This window comes from Myotis nattereri (genome assembly GCF_964212035.1).
Source record: "Myotis nattereri genome assembly, chromosome: 1".
Taxonomy (NCBI): Eukaryota; Metazoa; Chordata; class Mammalia; order Chiroptera; family Vespertilionidae; genus Myotis; species Myotis nattereri.
In genome coordinates, this window is record NC_138075.1 from 30,683,440 (window position 1) to 30,706,160 (window position 22,721).

At 38.4% G+C, this 22,721-nt stretch overlaps 1 protein-coding gene across 1 annotated transcript in view; it reads right to left on the reverse strand.

Annotated features, from left to right (window-relative positions):
* FUT8 (fucosyltransferase 8) overlaps positions 1-22,721 on the reverse strand; it is a 230,396-nt gene that overhangs the window by 196,173 nt on the left and 11,502 nt on the right. The window contains exon 2 of the mRNA XM_081088268.1: positions 786-866. The gene's annotated coding sequence lies outside the window, so the exon portion shown is untranslated. The remainder of the gene's footprint in view (positions 1-785; positions 867-22,721) is intronic.

Consider the following 22,721-nt stretch of genomic DNA (forward strand, 5'->3'; position numbering starts at 1 on the left):
AAATGATTCCATTTAAATGACATATTGGAAAAGATAAACTATAGGAACAAAAAATAACACATCAGTGGTTGCTGGGGATTGAGATGGACATAAGTGAATTTAGAAGATTATGGTGATGATTATACATTTGTCAAAACTCAGACTGAACACTAAATACAAATAAATAAAAATTTTAATGTATGACTGAAATCTACACAGGAATGAAACCTTTAAAAGTCAGCTACTGTCAAAAATTTTAAGATGAGCCCTGGCCAGTGTGGCTCAGTTGGTTGAGCATCATCCCATGCCCTGAAAGGTCGCTGGTTCAATTTCCAATCTGGGCACATACCCAGGTTGTGGGTTCGATCCCTGGTGGGGATGTGTATGAGAGGCAGCCGATTGATGTTTTTCTCTCTCTTTCCCTCTCCCTTCCTCCCTCTCTAAACATCAATAAAAGTATTTTTTTTATTTTTTAAGATGAGTTATTTTCAGCACCAAATACACCACACAACACCAAAAGTACAATGTACCATATTTACCCACAAGTTGTTTCATCCAGCCCCTTACTTTAAAATACAAAACTATTACTTAGTAAGTAAAATGTTTTTCATTATATGCACCACACATCTCACATAGTAGGTAGTCAGAAAATGTTAACTAATACACAATTCAATAGGGTTTCGATCCACTTGGCCTTTCTACTTCAATGGTACATACATATGTACCTTCAAACACAAAATTATTCATTTCTCAAAATATTAACATATACATGGCATAGGAAAGTGCTGTGCATAAAGTGTACTAACCTGAATTTGTTCAATTAATCAATAAGGGCAACAGAGCATGTTGTCTTGTGTCAAGAGAGCTCTCTTAGCAAAAGCTGTGATCTAGAATAAAAGAAAAATAGACAAAATTCAGCCCTACTCAAATTTTAGCCTTATTGTATATAGTTTTTTTTAATGTCTCTTTTTTCTTTCCTTATGTAGTCAGTCATGACATGTAAAATGTTTTTGTACATTCAATTTTTTGCAAGCAGTGCTTTTCATATCTCAATAAGGAATGAATGGACTTTCATTTTGCAAATTACAGTTAAATGCAGTAACATTCAGTATTTTAATCTGTTTCATAGTTCACCTTAAAATAAGTCGACACCTATAAAACTTGCTTTGTGAACATGAAATTCTTTCCTTTTATCTACTTTTGAAAATATAGAGCAATCTGAAAGGTCTATCCTTTCAAATTAATGTTAAAATTTTTCTACATCCCCACACTCCAATTAGCTGTGCACCCTAATTTCTGACTATCTTCTACACAAACTTCCATTCAAGTCAATTTAATTTGCTTGCTTTCCACAGAGAACTTTATCATTCTCAGCTGTCACCCTATAACACACCATTCCTTCTTTTTAGAACAAAGACTTTTTCTCCCTTATCCTCTTTATCAATCAATGCACATCAGTCAACTTTCTCAAAATCCAGCCCCTCCCTTCCTTCCTGAGATGATATAATCATTTTGTGTACTCCATTAATCCTTGCTGAATATTTTGCTACATTATATATGTATAATCTCATTTGATTAGTGGACCTATCTCCTATTTTTTGTCTTGCTACCTCTCCATCGTCTAAGTATAATACCCATCAACAAATTTTATCTAGGCCTCTCATATTTACTATGGCCTAGCCAAATAGTATTATTAAACTGAAGCATTTGTAACTAAGATATTTTTTTCTCACAAACCATTTTCAGTGTTCAAGGCCAGGAATATTATTTTTTAATTGTGCTTAGTTTGTTAACCTGAAAACGGACTATAAACATATTACACTAGTTAAATTTTTACATTTATACCATCATAAAAGAACAGTTATCAAATTAATTTACATTTTAAGGTTTCTACTTCACTTTCATTTGAAATAACCTTGTAGCTCAGTACTAGCCATTGATAAGCTATATTTGAATTTCAGAAGTATACAATTTAAAACTTTTCTATTTTGCCCTGGCTGGTGTGGCTCAGTTGGTTAAGCTTTGTCTCCTGTACCGTGAGGTGGCAGGTTCAATTCCAGGGTCAGAGCATATCCTGGGTTGTGAGCTCAATCACCAGTAGGGGGCATGTACGAGGCAGCCAATGGATGTCATCAATGTTTCCCTCTCTCCCTCTCCCTTCCTCTCACTCTCTCTAAAATCAATAAAAATGTATTTTTTTAAATGTTTATTATTTCATAACAGGAAATAAAAATTTAACCAACAACCCCATAAAGTAAGACTTCCTGCCAAAGCAAACACTATTATATAAAATAATTTGAAAAATAAATAGCACATTATTTTATTCATTGTTTTTACTTCCACTGATATATAGGACTTAATAAATGTTTTTATATGCACTGTAAAAATGGGAAAAAATAAAACAAGCCATCCTCAATTAATATAGCCAAAGAGATATTAAAATATATTACCATACCTATTTTCTATGAGCCTTTTAAAACATAATTCTATGCTGTAACTCAGTAAAATGATAACTATTATGCATGTCAAATTGGTAAAGAACTAACTGCAAGGAATTAAGGATCTAATGGTATGCTACTGAGTGTTTAATGTGTACCAAACGCCTTAACTAAGCACTTTACATGGGCTACTATTAAATCATTTAAAATCTCATAACCATCCTGTAATTATCATCTCCATGTTACAGTTGAAGAAACAAATTCAGTTAATAAAAGGTGAAGTTGGAATTTGAACTCAGACCCGACTCCAAAACCCTAGTTTTTTCCAATCTACCAAGTTACCATCTAGATTAAAAGTTAATTTTCAATCATTCATTAATAAAATATCAATAATAGTACCATTCAGTCCCAGTTACACAAAAAAATGTAAATTACCTGCAGTGCACAGCCTAACCCGAATCTCAGATATGTAATCCCTGATGGCTACAAGGTAGTAAATGTGCTGAACATTTCATGCTTGGCATCTGACAAGCAATGAGGATCTCATATATAAAAATAGGCAGGCCACCATGAATGAATAGGTGATTCTAAAACCTATTCAGAATTCAGAATGCACTTTCCTTTTATACAAAAGCAATGCTAAAAATGGTAATTCTGTTCCCAGACCAGCCCACATTTAAATAGTAATTCATCAACTATATCTAGCTACCATTTATAAATACAGGAAAGTGTGTGTGTGTGTGTGTGTGTGTGTGTGTGTGTGTGTGTGCGCGCGCGCGCGCACGTGCCCATGTGTGGGGGTGGAGGAAGGTAGTAATATTCTGAGTTCCAAACTGAGATCTCAAAAATATATTTGACTCCTTGTTTGTCAGTGAGAGCAGAGATGTCCCTGACACCCATGGTAGCATTGCAGCCTTGCAGAGAGGCAGGTTTTCAGCAAACGTAAGATTAATTAATAGTATTTGTTAGGAAATCTGATCACATAAGAGAAAGCATTCCTCTACATAGGAATCACTCACTCCCTCCGCAAATTCTATTCTATAGAGCCCTTAAATCAAAGGCTATTCGATAACAAAATAGCAGGTGAGGTGAGTATTCTATGAAAGTATACTAAGTCATAAATAAAAGAAAAAATTTTAGAATATCACTACTTTGCAACCCCCAATGAATTATTGGTTCTAGGCATTAAATATCGAGAATTCTTAATATCTCTCTCTCTCACACACACACACACACACACACACACACAAAAAAAAAAAAACACCTCAATGCAGATATCAAGTGTCTCCACACAATACAATCTACATATGGTCCTGACAAAGAAATCACACCTGATTCTGATCAAGCCTCTGGATCCTCACGAAAATCTGCAGGACACACAGAGAATAGAGTGACACGCTGAATTACACCATTAGTATGCAATCAGCAGAATCCAAATTGTAGGAAGTTTGACAAGTCAAATAGTCCAGGGCTCAATAGCTAAACTATAGGGAAAAGAACGAGATGAGAAGGGGGGACTTACAGATTAAAAGGCAGTTATGATTGGGATGAGTACATGGAAAGCTGTTGGGGCAGCTGACAAAGAAGTTCTGCTTCTTGACCTGGATGGTTGTTATAATTGTATTCACTTTATAATACATTAAATACATTTGTTTTGTGTGGTTTTCTAAATATGTGCTTTATTTTACAATAAAATGTATTGTTTTTTAAAAAAGAGAGAGAGAAAATTCTGAGTCTAACAGAAATAGTTGAAATTCCAGCTCTATTGCATTCTTGTGTGATCCTAGGCAAGACATCTCATACCTCTATGCTTCAGCTTTCTCATGTGTAAGATAGGGAAAATAATATCTAGCCATAATTATGAGCAAAGTATAGTTAAAATGTTTAGCAAGGTGACCACTGGACAATATTATTTCAATAAATGACAATTATTATCTATTCAAAAATGTGAAGTTGTACAGGGTGACCACTCAAATTCTTTGTACAAAATGATTATAGTACTAATTCTTTTAATGTAAAAGATTTTCGGCATTATCAGTCACTCTGCATGTAAATTCTTAAAGTTAAAAGATCTAACAGGAAAAACATCAGAAAGCACTAACATAATATTATTTAGACCAGCCGTGGGCAAACTACGGCCCGCGGGCCGGATCCGGCCCGTTTGAATGAATAAAACTAAAAAAAAAAAAGACCGTACCCTTTTATGTAATGATGTTTACTTTGAATTTATATTAGTTCACACAAATACTCCATCCATGCTTTTGTTCTGGCCCTCCGGTCCAGTTTAAGAACCCATTGTGGCCCTCGAGTCAAAAAGTTTGCACACCCCTGATTTAGACAATAGTCAGACCAAATCCTTAAAAAGCATACATATATATATACGTCTTTGGTTTTACTTTTTTAAATTAACATACAGTAAAATTGACTTTTGGGGAAGAGGGAGTATACAGTTCTATGAATTTCAACACATGTATAAACCTGTGTAACCACCACCATACTCAGGATACAGAATAGTTACATCACACCGAAAAACTCCCTCGTGCTATCTCTATAGCCCACCCTCTCCCCACTCATCACTTCTGAACCAATGATCTGTTCTTCAACACTATGGGTTTATATTTTCAAAAATGTCATATAAATGGAATCAATGAGATTTGACAATAGGAATAGAGCTGCTATAAACATTCAGGTACTAGTTTCTGAGGTAACACAGTCCCATTTTTCTTGAGCAAATACCTACAGGTGGGATTTCTGGGTTTTATACTAAATATGATTAACTTTATAAGACACTACCAAACTGTTATCCAAAGTAGCTGTACAATTTTGCATTCCCATCAGCAACGTGTAAGGGTTTCAGTTGCTTCATTTCCTTGCCAGTTTGGTATTGTCAAAGTTTTTTGTTTGACTGTTTTTGTTTTGCTATTCTAATAGGTACATAGTGGTATCTCTTTGTGGTTTTAATTGGCATTTCCCTAATGGCTAATGATGCTAATATATTCAGGATTTTTTTTCTAATGTATTTAATTCAACTTGTTAAAGGACTATGTTTAGTATTTTAGCACTCGCCCTATTAATGGAATGAAATAGTTTAATAATCAAAACTAAATATGATGTCTTTTCAGAATCATTTATAACACTGAAGATTTCAAATTGGCTTCACAAGCAATAACAAAGTTTATGCAAACATTTTCAACTCATTGGGTATAAAATGTATTCAAATAAATTCAACTTGCATTAAATTGAGTTTTTGTAGCTTTTTAATTAATAAAATTTCAGGAAATTAAATAGCTTCTTTTTCAACTTCCACAAAATAACCTAAGCATAATATTATCACTCAACATTTACTGAGTGCTTGTTTTGTGCTAGGCAATATGCTAGAGCTTAACTATACAAATATTACTAAGTCAAATAACCTATTCTCCAACAGTGTATATTATTATATTTTTCATAATTTTAAAAAATTAACTACTTTCTTATGTTTTTAAATAGCCTTTCTTTTAGAACAGTTTTACATTGTTCCAATATACTGCCCTCTCATCAGTTTCCCTTCCTATTAACATCTTAGATTAATATGGTATATTTGTTAAAATTAACAAACCAATATTAATATATTATTAATAAAGTACATAGTTTATTCATATTTCCTTAGTTTGATCCAGGACCCCGGCATGCATATATATAATTTTTTTTAATTTCAAAGAGAGGAAGGGGAAGGGAAGGAGAGATAGAAAATCAATGATGAGTGAATCATTGATCAGCTGCCTCCTGCATGGCCCTTACTAGAGGTGGAGCCCACAACCCTGGTTATATGCCCTGATAGAGAATTTAACCATGACCTCCTGGTTCATGGGTCAAGGCTCAACTGCTGAGCCACACCAGACAGGCCCACATTACATTTAGTTGTCATGTCTCTTTAGGTTCCCCTTGGCTATGACAGTTTTTCAGTCTTGTGTTTGCCAGGCCTTCTTGTCTTTCCTCCTCCTCCTCTTTATTGACAAGAGTTTGTTTTTGCCTATTTCATATTCCTTCCCTATTTCTGTAGTTAAAAATACAGTAGTCCTCATGGGATACATGCCAAGACCCCTAGTAGATGCCTAAAACTACAGATAGTACCAAACCCTACTTACACTATGTTTCTTCCTATACATACATACCTCTGAAGTTTAATTTATAAATTTGGCACTGTAAGACATTAGCAACAATCTACACTAATGAAAGAGAAACATGCAAATTAACCATCACTCCATCACTCCACTACACCCACCAGCCAATCAGAGCGACTATGCAAATTAACCCAACAAAGATGGTGGTTAATTTGCATACGCAGGTGAGGAGCGAAGACTGAAGACGACTGAAGATGGCGGCGGCCACGGAGCTGGAGCGAGCAGGAGGCTTGGGCTACTCCTGGCAACAGAGGAAGCCAAGCTTCCTGCCGGCCCTGTACTCCGCTCAAGGAGGGGCTGTGGGCCTGGGTCCCCGGGGGCGACCCACGTCTCCAGCCTGCCCTGGGCTCTGCTCAAGGAGCTGGGGGGGAAAAAAAGGAGACGTTGGGAGCAGCCGGAGCAGAGAAGCCAAGCCTCACTGCTGCAGTCAGACCAAAGGCCTAGGTCCCAGGTGCCAGAGGAAAACCGGTGCTGGCAGCCAGGGGAAGGAAGGCCTATTGTGCGAATCTTTGTGTAACGAGCCACTAGTCCTATATAATAAAAGGCTAATATGCAAGTCAACTGAATGGCGGAACGACTGGTCACTATGGTGAGCATTGACCACCAGAGGGCAGACACTCAACACAGGAGCTGCCCCCTGATAATCAGTGCATTCCCACAAGGGGAGCGCCACTCAGCCAGAAGCCAGGCTCATGGCTTGTGAGCTCAGTGGTCACACCCCCGCGGCAGTGCTAAGGATGTCCGACTGATGGGTTAGGCCCATGGGTAGCATGCCTAAGCTGTCAGTCAGACATCCCCTGAGGGCTCCTGGACTTGAGAGAGCGCAGGCCGGGCTGAGGAACCCCCCCGCCAGTGCACAAATATCATGCACCAGGCCTCTAGTCTATATATATATATAAAAGCTTAAGCAACCGTTACGACCAGTCGACCAAACAACTGGTCAACTGGTCGCTATGACTCACACTGACCACCAGGGGGCAGACGCTCAACGCAGGAGCTGCCCCCTGGTGGTCAGTACGCTCCCACAGCCAACCTCCCACAACCGGTCAACCTCCTGCAGTCCCTTCCCCAGCCGGCTAGGTGATCAGTGCGCTCCCACAACCTCCCTTGGTCCCTCCCCCTGGCCGTCTGGCCCTGCCTCCATCAGGACTGGGAGAGATGGCCCCGATCGCCGGCCAGGCTGAGAGACCCCACCCATGCACAAACTCATGCACCGGGCCTCTAGTAACTAATAATCAAGTAGAATTATAACAATATACTGTAATAAAGTTATATGAATACGGGCTCTCTCTCTCTCAAAATACAGTCATGTATGTCTTAACAATGAAGATACATTCTGAGAAATACATTATTAGGTGATTATGTTGTTGTGGGAACATCATTGAGTGCACTCACACAACCTAGATTGTATAGCCTACTACACACCAAAGCTATATATATGGTCTGCTCCTAGGTTACAAACCTGTGAAGCATGTTACTGTAGTGAATAAATAATTTAGGCAATTATAACACAACCAGAGGCCTGATGCACGAAGATTCGTGCAAGAATAGGCCTTCCTTCTCCTGGCTGCCGGCGCTGACTTCCCTCCAGCACCCGGAACCCGGGCCTTCACTCTGGCCATCGCCTTCCACCTTCACTCCGGCCCACCCTCCTGTAGCTCCCTCCAACCCCCGCACCCCCCTGCAACATAGCAGGTATCCCGCCCAGCCCCGGCCGCTCCGCACCTGCGTGCATGCGCTGCCAAGAGGCCCGGAGCAGCCGGGGCAGGGCGGAATGCCTGGGTCGTCGCCATGGCAAAGATGCAAGCATCCCGGCCCGGCCATTGCCATCTTTGTCATGTCAATTTGCATATTCCCTCCTTATTGGCTGTGGGTGCCACCATCTTTGTCACAGAGTGATGGTTAATTTGCATATTCTGTCTTTATTAGATAGGATGGTATTTGGGTATCTAAACATATATAAACATAAAGTACAGTAAAAATATAGTGTAAAAATTTTAAAATGGTATGCCTGTATGGAGCATTTACCATAAAGGGAGCATAGAGAACTAGAAGTTGCACTAGGTAAGTCAGTGAGTGAGTAGTGAGTGAATGTGAAGGCCTAGGACATTACTGTACACTACTGTAGACTTTCTAAAACTGTACGCTTAGGCTACACTAAATTAAACTTTTTCATTTTTCTTTTTTCAAAAGTAAATTAACCTAAGTTTACTGTAACTTTTTTCCTTTATAAACTTCAATTTTTAAACTTTTGATTGTTTTTATAATAAAGCATAGCTTAAAATGCAAAACTCGTGCAGATTTACAAAAATAATTTCTTTATATCCTTATTCTATAAGCTTTTTCCTACTTTTAAAATTTTTAATTTGTTTTGCTTTTTAAACATTTTTGTTAAAAACTAAGACACAAACACACAAATTAGCCTAGGCTTACACAGATTCAGGCTCACCAGTATCACTGTCTCTCACCTCTACATCTCCCACTAGAAGACCGTAAGGGGCAATAACACGTAAGGAGCTGACATCTCCTATGATAGCAATGCCTTCTTCTAGAGTCCATCTCCCAAGGACTCCTCTTGAGGAGGTTTCACTCTTTTCAGAAATATATCCACAGTGGTTTACATAGTTACTTTTTTTCATCATACATCTGTTTGTAAGCAGACAATACAGCACAAGAATTTCTCTTTATTAATGAAAACCTTTTGGTTAGAAGTACATGTTTTCAAACTTTTTAAGGACCCTGGTTGAGATCTTCAAAGTTTCTGCTAAACCATTCACCATGAGTTTTCTTGAGGGTTCTTTCTTTTCTTCTCCTGCAGTTTACTTTTCTCTTGCATTTTCATCAGCTATGTGTTCCTATTCCAATTCCAACAACTCCTCAATTCCTTAGAAACCACCCCTAGGAGCTCCTCAATGTCATCCTCATGCACACCAGGTTAAAGTTATTTGCCATCTCAACCACAGCCTTGTTGACTTTTTACAACCTCCTCATCCTTGGAAAATCTTTTAAAGTCATAGATTAACCTCATGGGTGTCTTCTTCCAGCTGCCATTCATACACTCTTTGGTGACATCACCCTAAGCCCAAACAAGGATCTTTTTTTTTTAATATGTATTTTTATAGATTTCAGAGAGGAATAGAGAGATAGAAACATCAATGATGAGAGAGAATCACTGACTGGCTGCCTCCTGCACGCCCCACACTGGGGATCGAGACTGCAACGCAGGCATTTGCCTGACTGGGAATCAAACTGTGACCTCCTGGTTCATAGGTCGACACTCAATCACTGGGCCACACCAGCTGGGCCCAAGCAAGGCTCTTGATGCAGTCATAGATGATGTAATCCTTTTAGAACTGTATCAATGTCTTCTCAGTGTCTTCATCAGTTGAGATGCAGCAACTGCCTGGGCAAAGATCCTCCCCAGGTAATAGGACTTAAACGCTACTATACTAATAATTTCTTGATCTATTAGTTGGGTCAAAGAGATGGTGTCTGAAGGGAGAAAGATCAATTTGGTTTTGGGATGATTACCAATAAAAGGAGGATGTCCAGGAGCACTGTCACCAATAAGCAAAATCTTAAAAGGAATGTCATTCTCCAAACAGTACTCCATTTCACTAGCATAGCAATTCAGCAAAGTATCTTGGAGGAGTAGTCAAATCACCCATGACTTCTTATTGCTCCTATAGTACACTGGCAGTGTGTGCTTACTGAGGTTCTTAACATTACGGACAGATCACTAGAAGTCTCCTGTTTTCTGTTCTAAGGCTTGTGGCCAATCAGGAGAAATCTTTAAAAAGATATTAGCTTGTAAGAACATGTAATAAGTAACTTCAAAATGCAATGGGTATTTAATTTTAAAGCGTGCCTTTAACATTTATGTAAAACATTTTTTGTACTCGTTCAATAGAAACTTATCTGGCCACTGGGTAAAGCTAACATTAAAACTACTGGTCGGCAATGTGTTAAGGGTCCTGGGGTTCTCACTGTGCCAGATCACAAAGGGTTTCAATTTGCAGCCTGCAAGACAGCCACTAAGCAAAACTATTACCCTGTCCTTCAGACCCTTGAAACCTGGCACTGATTTGGCCTCCTTATGGATGCAAGTTCTTTCAAGCATCTGTTTTGGAATAGGTAGGTTTCATCCATACTGAGTATTTGCTCTCAGAGTAATTTTCCTCCACAAAATTTTTAGCGTTTCCAAGAAATTTTTTTTTTTCAAATTTTATTTATTGATTTTTAGAGAGAAAGGGAGCGAGAGAAGAGAAATACCGATTTGTTGTTGCACTTATTTATGCATTCATTGGTTGATTATATGTGCCTGAACTGGGACTGAACCTGCAATCCTGCCAGGGGTCCTCAAACTGCGGCCCGCCGAAAACATTTATCTGGCCCGCCAGGTGTTTTTGCCGCTGCTGCCTGTCCTGCTTTGCAGCCGACTCGTCCCGGGCCCACAGTGCGCATGTGTGGAATGTCGGAGGGACAGTGAACTGGCCCCCTGTTTAAAAAGTTTGAGGACCTCTAACCAACTGAGTTACCTAGTCAGGGCACAAAAATTTTTTAGTTGCCTTCATGAGAAGAGCATTTAGAGATTCACCACTCACTTTCACATTCTGTAATGAATAACAATGCTTTAATCATTTAAAGCACCCACAACTAGCAGTAAATTCAACATCATAGTCAGATCCAGCATTTCTTTCAACATCATGAATAAATTTTTTGCTTTGCCCATGACTGTCATGGTGCTGAGAGGAATAGGCTTCTATTTAGGTCATTAGAAATTTCTCCATGCCTGAAAGAGGCCCTTCTTGAATATTTGTTCCTCTCATTGCCTTCAATGAAGCAGATCCTTAAACAGATATGCCTGACTGGCTAGTAATAACCATCACTGATTTTCTACCTTTGGAGTCCTTAGCCACTTTTAATTTCATTTCCAATTCAATCACTCAACAAGGCCTCTTACTGGAAGCACTAGTAGTGGATTTTCCATGCTTAGGGACCATGATGAACAAAACAACACAAGATTAAATCAAGCACAAGAGAAAATGATGCAATAAGTTGATGGTAAACACAAGATGTATGACACTGCGGCTGGCGTAACATGGCATACTATTCTACAGCAAACTTTTTTTTATTAGGTAGAAAGAGTACACTCTAAAATAACAATAAAAAGTATAGTACATAGCCCTGGCCCCTGTGGCTCAATTGGTTGGGCGTGTCCTGTGCACCAAAATGTTGCCAGTTTGATTCCCGGTCAGGGCACATGTCCAGGTTTTGCCAGGTAAGGACATGGAGGAGGCAGCTGATGGATATTGCTCTCTCATTTTGATGTTTCTTTCTCTCTCTCTCTCTCTCTCTCTCTCTCTCTCTCTCTCTCTCTCTCCCTCCCTCCCTCCCTCCCTCCCTCCCTCTCTAAAAATCAATAAAAAAATTTTCTTTTTAAATAAAAAAAAATTTTTCTAAAGTATTGTATGGTAAATTCATAAACCATTAACAGTCATTTCTTATCAAGTACTATACATAATGGTCTGTGCTATCATTTAATACTATTGACAGCTTAGTAGATTTATACCAGCATCTCCACAAATATGTGAGTAATGTGTTGTACTATGATTTTACAGCAACTGGATAGGAAATTTTCAGACCCATTACAATCTATCGGACCACTGTTATATACTAGTAGTCAGTCTATTGTTGACCACAACATCATTATGTTGTACATGACTATATCTTACTGTACTGTACTCATCCTTCTTCTTCTTGTGATGATGTTAGATGATACAATATGTACATGATGAGATGACATAGGCATTGTGACATAGCGTTAGGCTACTATACAGGTTACTAGAACACAAGCACTATGATACCACAACAGTAGCTCTGATAAGCAAAACAGCTACTAAATAACTAAAGGGTAGGTTGTGTATATAGCATGATATTCCGAACAAAGGGATGATTCACGTTTTGGGCAGGACAGGGCAATACAGAGAGAGATTTCATCACACTACTCAGAACAGCATACAATTTAACATTTATGAATTGTTTATTTCTGGAGTTTCCCATTTAATACTTTTAGACCACTGTTGATAGTGGGTAACTGAAATGACAGAAAGCGAAAATGTGGATAAGGGGGACAACTGTATTCCCCTCCTTTGGAAAAGTGACCCCCATATTTTATGTGGTTCTGGTGACAATGCCAATGTCATCAATCCCCACAATGATTGGCCCAAGGATGAGCCCAATTAGAAACCTTCCTCCAGAAACTTAAGTTCTCAGTGTTCTGAAGCATGTGTCTCTGCCATAAAAGAAGCCTTGTAACATAAGCAGACAATGAGACCAAGGCAGAGAAAAAAAGTGAAGTTCGGAAATGGAGACTATCCTGAAGACATCATTTCAATTTCTGGATCTATCTGTTCCTGGACTGCTCTACTTGTTCTTCCTACATACAGAGCCAATAAGTCATCTTTTCGTTGAAGCCATTTTAGGACTGTTGTTGTTATTAATGCTTCCCATTTTAAAGCAGTAACATTTTGTTTCTCTAAGGGAGCAAAAATAGAAAATTATCTCTTTACTAGCTGTGGCCTTCATTAATTTATTTTCAGTATTAATCATAATTAATATAAAGCTGTAGGGAATCACACATGCATGAAGAGAAAGAAATAAAAAATAAAGCCATATATAACTAGACTGAAAATAGCTACCTACTGAAGATTTATGTTCCAAGTGTCAAGAACCTTAAAGACCACTTTTAATGTATATTTTAGTTGGATTTTAAGTTTTCAATGCAAGTAATGCTAACTTTTCACTACTTTACATTTAACCACTTCACTCACTCAAAAGCTAGGTAATAAAGATACATGTTACTTGTATCACTCTGGCTTTACATTGTTCATTCACCGATCTTCATTAATATCTGAAGAAAGGTAACACAGTATATGCCAAAAGGAAAAACATGCACATGCAGTAAGGATTAAAGTAAAAGTCTTAGGAGTTGACAACATATAATAAATAATAAGTCTTTCTTCAGTTTGTCTGCCTGTAATGTCCCTACTTATTCTTTGATGCTAAACTTAAATGCCACTTCCCTTCAACACAGCTTCCTCCCATCATACCCTAATAGAACTGCCTCTGCCTCCTCTCCCTCTATCAAATTATAATTATTTATATGTTAGTGGTAATGAGAACCTAAACTTCTATAGTAAGAAATGAAATAGAAAAGAGCAGATGAAACATTTAGTAACAGAATTCACAGTTTGACAATTGAATGGATCTAATGAGGACTTCAAATGTGACTCATAAATCAAGTTTGGGAAATGGGAAGAATAAGCCAATAATAGAGAAAGGAAAGTTAGAAATAATACATTTTAAGAGAAAGACAATTCATATGTCAGCGTATTGAGGTTGACGGCATGATAAACAGATGGAGCTCTCCAGCTGGAAACTGAACTTCAGACACTTACAGTATAGGAGTCATCTGAAAGAGGTACTCTCTGAAGCCAAAGGACCAGGTAACATTACAAGAAAAAAGAATCTAAATTAAGAAAAATGTGCAAGGCAAATACTTAAGAAACAAGTTGACCTTGTACATGAAAAGAGTAGCCAGAATATATAGAAGGCCAAGGAGAACTACAAAGTTATAAGGAGAAGGGAGGAGGAAAAGGGGTTCACAATTCAAATCGGAAGAATTAAGAAGTATGAATTACCTTAACCAATAAATAAATTAAAGATTTAAAAAAGGTCCAAAAGACCTTTGAACCACACACACACACAAAAAGTATGAATTAAGACCAAAAAAAATCCCCATTTAGCAATTCAAAGGACACTGGTAACGATAGAATAGTTTTAGTAAAAAAGAAGGTAGCAAAATTGAAACAATAGACATACCGCTTTTTCCTTTGGGTTATTGTGTAATATAAAAAAAAGAAAGAAAGAAAAAACATGGAAAGGAGAGAAGAATAAAGAAAGGTGTTTTGAGGATTTGCAGGGAGGGAGGGGGGCCATTAAAGATGTTGTTAGGAAAGCTTGAAATAAAATAATAAAGGTGTTAACTAATGAACTTATATATTCCGACAGATAAAAGGGATAAAAGAGCCCTGGCCATAGCTCAATGGTTGGAGCATCGGCCTGAGTCACGGAAGGGTCTCGGGTTCAATTCCCAGTCAAGGAAACATACCTGGGTTGCAGGTTCCATCCCACGTGTGGGAGGCAACCAATTGATGTGTCTCTCTCACTGTGATTTTTATCTTTCTCTCCCCGCCCCCCACCATCCCTCCCTTCCACTCACAAACACACAAACAAAAAAATGGATAAAAGAAATACCATGAAGTAGTCATGAAAGTCTAAAGTACACATTCCTAAAACTAAATGATAGAGAAAAGGAGCAATTATACAATTTAGAGATAAAGAAAACCAAAACTGAAGAAGCTTCTATTTGATGTAATCTTCTTATTCTTTAAAAAAAGAAAAAAAAGTGAAACAACCTATAAAATCTGAGAGTAATAAAGATGTTCTGTCCCAGTAAACCCATCATAAGTTGAAAATATCTTAAGTTGAAAATGCACTTAATACACCTAACCAACCAAACATCATAGTTTATATCCTAGCCTACTTCAAACTTGTACAGAATACCTACATGAGGCTGCAGTTGGGCACGTTATCTTTAGTTTCATCTCAAGAGCAACTGCCTTCTTCATCAGAAGCAGGCGACACAGATGGGCATTTTGTAGATATGATGGGATGCAAGAACACAAAACAAATATCAAAAATATGCTGGCAACACAGTACATTGTAGGGTATCAGTTGTTTACCCTTGTGATTACTGTGATTGATGGCTAAGTGGGAGCTTCAGCTTGCATCACAAGGGAGTATCTTAGCACGTATTGCTAACCCTGGAAAAGATCAAAATTCAAAATCTGAAGTATGGTTTCTACTAAACTCGTATTGCTTTTGCACCATGAAAAAACTCCAAAATTCTAAGTTAAACCATTATAAGTTGGGACCAGTTGTATACTGGAATAGGGGCTAGGAAGGAGGAAGAATAGGTCTGAAACAACCCCTGAAGTGAGTCAATTAGAAAAGAATTGCAAACCTAAGCAAGTATTTTGGACCACACTTCCTAAATAATTGTTCACCTCATTTTCACTTAACTAGCAGAATGGCAAGAATTCTTTTGTCTATTTGACTTGATTGTTATTCTTTTGTAATGACAGCTTTCTATACTGTATTCTGATCATAGGTAATGAAGTTCTGTAGTCATTCTCATTGTGTATTACTCCATCTTTTTCTTTGCTATGTTACAAAGCTTTCAAATTAATTATGTTAATGCTTTAATGTGGTTCTAGTCTTGCTCTTATGCTTTGCTTAAATATCAAAGTAGTAATCGATTACTTAAGAAATCCTTAATGTCTATTTTCTAGAAGACAAGTATTTGAGAAAACTATATAAAGAATAGCAATTCTAAACCTAGAAATGGCTGTATCTTCTGACAGCTGCTCACTTATTATGATTAAAAATAAAATGCCTTGGGAAAATATAAATAATGATCATCTTTAGTATTTTGAAGCTTCAGAAGTCACAGAAAGAAGTGTCTGTTTTCTTTTACAACTGAAAATTTTCCCATTACATAATTCATGCTTAGGTACTTTATATGTATTATAAATTCAGTGGGGCATTTAAAAATAAACATGACATAGCATATATTCAAAATAATATTGTTGCCACAAAAATAGTAACCTTAAAAGCTCTATACTTGCCCTGGCCAGTATGGCTCAGTTGGATGAGCACCATCCTGTGCACCAAAAGGTCACCAGTTCAATTCCCAGCCAAGGAACATGCCCAGGTTTTAGGTTTAGTCCCCAGTCGGGGTCCATGCAGGAGGCAACTGACCAATGTTTCTCACATCAATGTTTCTCTATCTCCCTCTCCTTCTCTCTCTAAAATCAATAAAAACATTAAAAAAAAAAAAAAAAAAGCTCTATACTGATTCCTAGAATGCTGCCATTGCATAAAAAGCTGTGGGATTCAACTTTTGGAACTTCTTTAAAGTCTCAACACAATCTATATAATATTGTCAGAAGTCACAAATCTTCATTCATTAAATATAGCTTTGATTTGGGGCTATTTCTGGTTATCATAAGGTAATTTATCTAAATTAGAAGTACCACTTTTGAACAAAAAGTGCCTAAAATGCATGAAACAAATTTTCTTACACTGCTACAATGACACCATCATTAAAATATATTTGTACTTGCACACTGCTGGTGGGAATGCAAACTGGTGCAGCCACTGTGGAAGACAATATGCAGTTTCCTCAAAAAGTTAAAAATGGAACTCCTAGTAATCCCACTTCTAGGACTATATCCCAAGAAACCAGAAACACCAATCAGAAAGGATATATGCACCCCTATGTTCATAGCAGCACAATTTACAATGGCTAAGATTTGGAAACAGCCTAAGTGCCCATCAGCAGATGAGTGGATTAAAAAACTGTGGTACATCTACACAATGGAATACTATGCTGCTATAAAAAAAGAAGGAACTTTTACCATTTGCAACAACATGGATGGAACTGGAGAGCATTATGCTAAGCAAAATAAGCCAGATGGAGAAAGATAAATATCACATGATCTCACTCATATCCTATATAATAAAAGGCTAATATGCAAATTTTCCCCACTGGTGGGAGTTCCACTGACCGGGAGTTAGATGTGTGCTGACCACCAGGGGGCAGTGCAGAACATGGCAGGCATTTGGGACACAGCGCTGGCAGTGGGCAGCAGTGGAGGTGCTGCCAGCCCAATGGGCCCCATAAGAGCAGGACCATGGCGGGATGGTGGAGTGGGTAAGCGGGTGGCGCCAGGCCAAGGCAGGTGCGAAGGGAGGTGCCAGCCTGCAGTGGCAACAGGCAGCCGGGGGAAGAGAGGCCCCAACCAGCAGCTGGAAGCCACTAGGGACCCTAACAGTGCACAAATTTTGCGCACTGGGCCTCTAGTGTGGGATATAAAGATCAACATAATTTGTTGAACAAGAATAGATCCAGAGACAAATGGCAGGGGAGGGGCGAGGGTTAGAGAGCAACCAAAGGACTTGTATGCATGCATATTAGCATAATCAATGGACACAGACACTGGGACAGTGGGGGCTTGCCTGGGGTGGGAATGGAGGGGAGGGGAAAAGGGTTAAGCAGGGGGGGAAAGGAGACATATGTAAAACTTTAGACAATGAAAAACAAAACAAAACAAAAAACTAAAAATAATGCTAAAAAAAGTAACTAAAAAAAAAAGAATAGAAAAAAAAAACCAAGATGGAAGCATACATAAACACTGGAAATTGCTGCCTCGCACAACAAATTAAAAAATACAACTAAAAGACAAAACGGACATCATCCAGAACCACAGGAAGGCTGGCTGAGTGGAAATTCTACAACTAGAAGGAAAGAGAAAAGCACACTGAGACTCAGAGGAGGTGCGGAAGGAGCCTCTGGGACAGCTTCAAGGTACAGAGGCACACGTGGCAAGGCAAGAGCTGGCAACTGAGGACGCGGCCGTCTTTTTGAATCGGGAGGGAGTCACAAGCCCCCGACTGCTCTGAACTCCAGTTCCGAGTTAGTCTCTGGGGACCCAGATTCATACAGGGAGAAACTGGACTGTCTGGCAGCAGGCAGAACTCGGAAATCGAGGGCAATTTTCTCTCAAAGGGGCTTGCAGTGATTACCTCGGGGCACTGAGACGCAGGGCCCCTTAGGGCAGGGCTGAGGATCAGCCATAGCTGCTTGTTCCGCCCTGTTGATTCCCTGAGACTCCGCCCCACCCAAGCTGTGCGCAGAGGCTTTTGCATATGAATACCCTGGCCCTTTGCAATCTGAAAATTACCTAACAAACTGCAGCTGCACCAGACAGACACAGAACTTCCAAGAGAAGGCCCAAGGCCCCACAGCAGCTTGCATTGCTTCACAGCTGGGCCTCATCTGGGCACCTCCAAACCCCAAACAAGGAAGGGGAATCTGCAGATCTCTTCTAGCTCCTGCTGGATAGCCTCAGGCAGAGGCTAAATTAACACCTCCTTAGATCCAAGAGCCAGTGTACCCAGTGGTCAGAGTGGGACCATCCAGATTACAACTCCTCAGATCCATAAGGGACACACTCAGGGGGCAGACTCAGTGAGCACCAAAGCCCCACTGAAGCAAGTCTTGCCTCATAAGGGTGTTTTCAGCACAGAAATTCTCACAGCTGACTCTCACAGCCAATTCCTCCCAATGATACCTACAACAATCAAGGCTTAACTACAACAAGACTGTGCACAAAGCCCACAAAGGGGTGCACCAAGAGTGTCCACCTCAGGTAATTGGGGAGGCTGAGCCACTGGGCCCTATAGGACACCTAGCACACAGAGCCACTCTATCAACACAGGGAAGCATAAAAAATGCAGAGACAAAGAAACAGGTCACAAATGACAGAAATGGAGGAAAGCAAACGACTGGATATAGAGTTCAAAACCACGGTTATAATGTTTTTCAAGAATTTTCTAGAAACCACTGATAAATTTAGTGAGACCCTTGAGGATATGAAAAATGACCAGCTAGAAATTAAGCATACACTGACTGAAATAAAGAATATTATACAGAGATCAAACAGCAGACTAGAGGATCACAAGAATTGTCAAAGATTTGAAATACAAAGAAGCAAAAAACACCCAACCAGAATAGAAAAAAGAATTCAAAAATATGAAGATAGTGTAAGGAGCCTCTAGGACAACTTCAAGCATACCAACATCCGAATTATGGGGGTGCCAGAGGAAGAGAGAGCAAGATATTGAAAACCTATTTGAAGAAATAATGACAGAAAACTTCCCCTACCTGGTGAAAGAAACAGAATTACATGTCCAGGAAGCACAGAGAACCCCAAACAAAAGGAATCCAAAGAGGACCACACTAAGACACATCATAATTAAAATGCCAAGAGCAAAAGACAAAGAGAGAATCTTAAAAGCAGCAAGATAAAAACAGTTACCTACAAGGGAGTACCCATACGATTGTCAGCTGATTTCTCAACAGAAACTACGCAGGCCAGAAGGGAGTGGCAAGAAATATTCAAAGTGATAAATAGCAAGAACCTACAACCAAGATTACTTTACCCAGCAAAGCTATCGTTGAGAATTGAAGGTCAGATAAAGAGCTTCACAGATAAGGAAAAGCTAAAGGAGTTCATCACCACCAAACCAGTATTATATGAAATGCTGAAAAGTATTCTTTAGGAAGAGGAAGAAGAAAAAGGTAGATAAAAATTATGAACAACAAATACATATTTATCAACAAGTGAATCTAAAAATCAAGTGAATAAAAAATCTGATGAACAGAATAAACTGGTGACTATAATAGAATCAGGGCCATAGAAAGGGAGTAGACTGACAGTTCTCAGGGGGAAAGGGATGTGGGGGGTGCGGGAAGAGATTGGACAAAAAATCGTACACCTATGGATGAGGACAGTGGCGGGGGGAGGGGGTAAGGGCAGAGAGTGGGGTGGGAACCAGGTGGAGGGGAGCTATGGTGGGGCGGGGGGGGGGGTGGGGGTAGAGAGGAGAACTACTGTAATAATGTGAACAATAAAGATTTAATTTAAAAACAAAAGATTTTCTCCATTCTCAAAGTTCTGCACATAAACTAAGAAATGCTCAATGAAAAGATTAATTAGCCATCTTGATTCCTCAAAACAATCCCAACTTTGTCCATTGTTGAATTATCTATTAAACCATACACCTCATTTTTTACTCAGAAAAAAAAACACAACATAGTTACTGTCTTTAAGGGAAGAGTTAAAATATATTCTAGGAAAAGGTCAGAAAGTGCCTTCCCAGCTGAAAATTGGAATAGAAGAAAATCAAAATTATTCATTTTATGAAGAAAGAGGCAGAGTCCCAGAGGGGCAAGTGGCTTACCCACGTTCATACATTTGATGGCAAAGCCAACACTAGTACCCACGTCTCCTGATTCCAAGTTTTCTACCTTGCCCATTCATTCAAATTACTAAACAGGATTATGCTAAATGAAAGAAGCCAGACACAAAAGACTACATATTGTATGATTCCATTAATGTCAAGTTTCTAGAAATGGCAAAACTATAGAGACAAAAAACAGATCAGTTGCCTAGGCTGAGGGTAGAAGCAGGGATTGGGCAAAGTGGCAAGAGGGAGCTTTCTCAAGGATGAAAGTATTTCAAAATTGGATTGTGATAACTGTTGCACAACTGTATAAATTTACTAAAACTTGAACTGTGAATTTTATGGTATGTAAATTATATTTTAATAAAACTATTTTTAAAAAATCCTAAGAAGGAACTCAGATTTTAATGTTAAGCATGTAGAACTCTCAGAATATGTCAAAATATCACTAAAACACAAGTAAACCAGTTTTTTCCAAACTTCAGATCCTTTTCCCTTCAGAATTTCCAAAAGTTAAGTATCTTAACCTTCCAACCTTACATTTGCCATGGAAACAGAAAGTGACAGGTCTGACACAAATATACATACACATAGGAAATGTGCAAAATTCCTATGAAAAACTTTAGATAATGATTATTATTTCCTTTTATGTAGGATCTGCACCTCTCTAAGTTAAGTTATAGAATAGAAGACGTGCTCTTTTATCTGTTATCTGGTCTGACAAATTACTCCAAAACGAAATTCCTTGATGATTTCATTTTCATGAAATCTTTATGCCATTATATGCCATTATAATTTTAAACACTAAATAGAGTCTTTTATTAAGAGGAACTATCCCTGACTGCATATTAGCAAGTTTCTTTAGTTATTATTTGTGCATCCTTAGTAAGCATACATCTCCAGCTTACTCAGCACTGACAGTATATACTTTGTTTACTTACCAACTAAAAATAACATTCTCTTTCATCCTATGAATGCTTTACACCTATGATAAGTATCAAGTTGATACTTCTATGTTTGGACCCTAAAAATAAACAGAGTTTAATTAATGGAGGCCCACATATCTGTAACTATGTCAGAAGAAGCAGTCAGGATGTACACTTCTCATACTGGTGAGCCTCAGTTTATCAAGGCTAAGGGACTTTTTGACCTTAAGAATTTCAATTACCACCTTCCTAAGCCCTAGAGTTTCACTAAACCTTATTAAAAAGAAAGCAAAATGTTTACCCTAACTTAAATTCTAATTTTAAACAGGTTTTCTCAAAATTACAATCTTTTGACATTTGTTAACTCTATGAATTAAGTAGTAATTCAAAGAAACCAAGGCATGAAAAATATAACAATCTCTATTGAATATATATATATATATATATATATATATATATATATATATCTTTCATGTACACGTACAATTCCATGTCCTACCTAGAGCAATTGAATCAGTCAGATCCTAATGATTAGGGGGCCTAATTATCAGATACATGCTTTCTCCTTGTGAAGTTTTCACAATAACTGGCTTAAACCTGCGAATACTCCCATGAATGGAGAACATTGCTGTTAATTTTACTTCAGGAATTACTTCTCATCAAAGACAGTATTTTTTTTTTAATCTCACCTGGAGGATATTTTTCCATTGCCTTTTTTTTTTTTTAAGATAGAGAGGGAAAGAGGGAGGGAGGGAGGGAGGGAGGGAGGGAGGGAGGGAGGGAGGGAGGGTGGGAGGGAAAAAGAGAGTAAGAGAGAGAAACATGGATATGAGAGAGACACATCGACTGGTTGCCTCCAGCACACACCCTGACGAGGCTGGGATCATACCTGCAACCCAGGTATGTGCCCTTGACTAGGAATCAAACACACAACCCTTCAGTGTGTGGGCTCTCTAACCAAATGGCCAGTATTTTTTTTACATTATATTATTGTAATGAGGCACAGAAGAAAGTGAAGAGATGTTCTAAAAACCAATTCCTTACAGTCAGAAACTCCATAGATGAAGACAGAAATAACACTGGAAGAAAGATAATGCATTCCAGGACATTGGAAGAGGGGATTATAACATTAAATATTAAGTAAACAACAAAAAATATTAAGTAGAATAATGTGAGTAATGCGGGCCCCTTAACAATGAGCCAACATCTCCCATATATCCCTTTTTATATGGAGGTACAAAATCTCTGTTTTAATAAATAATATTAAACCATGCCCAGTG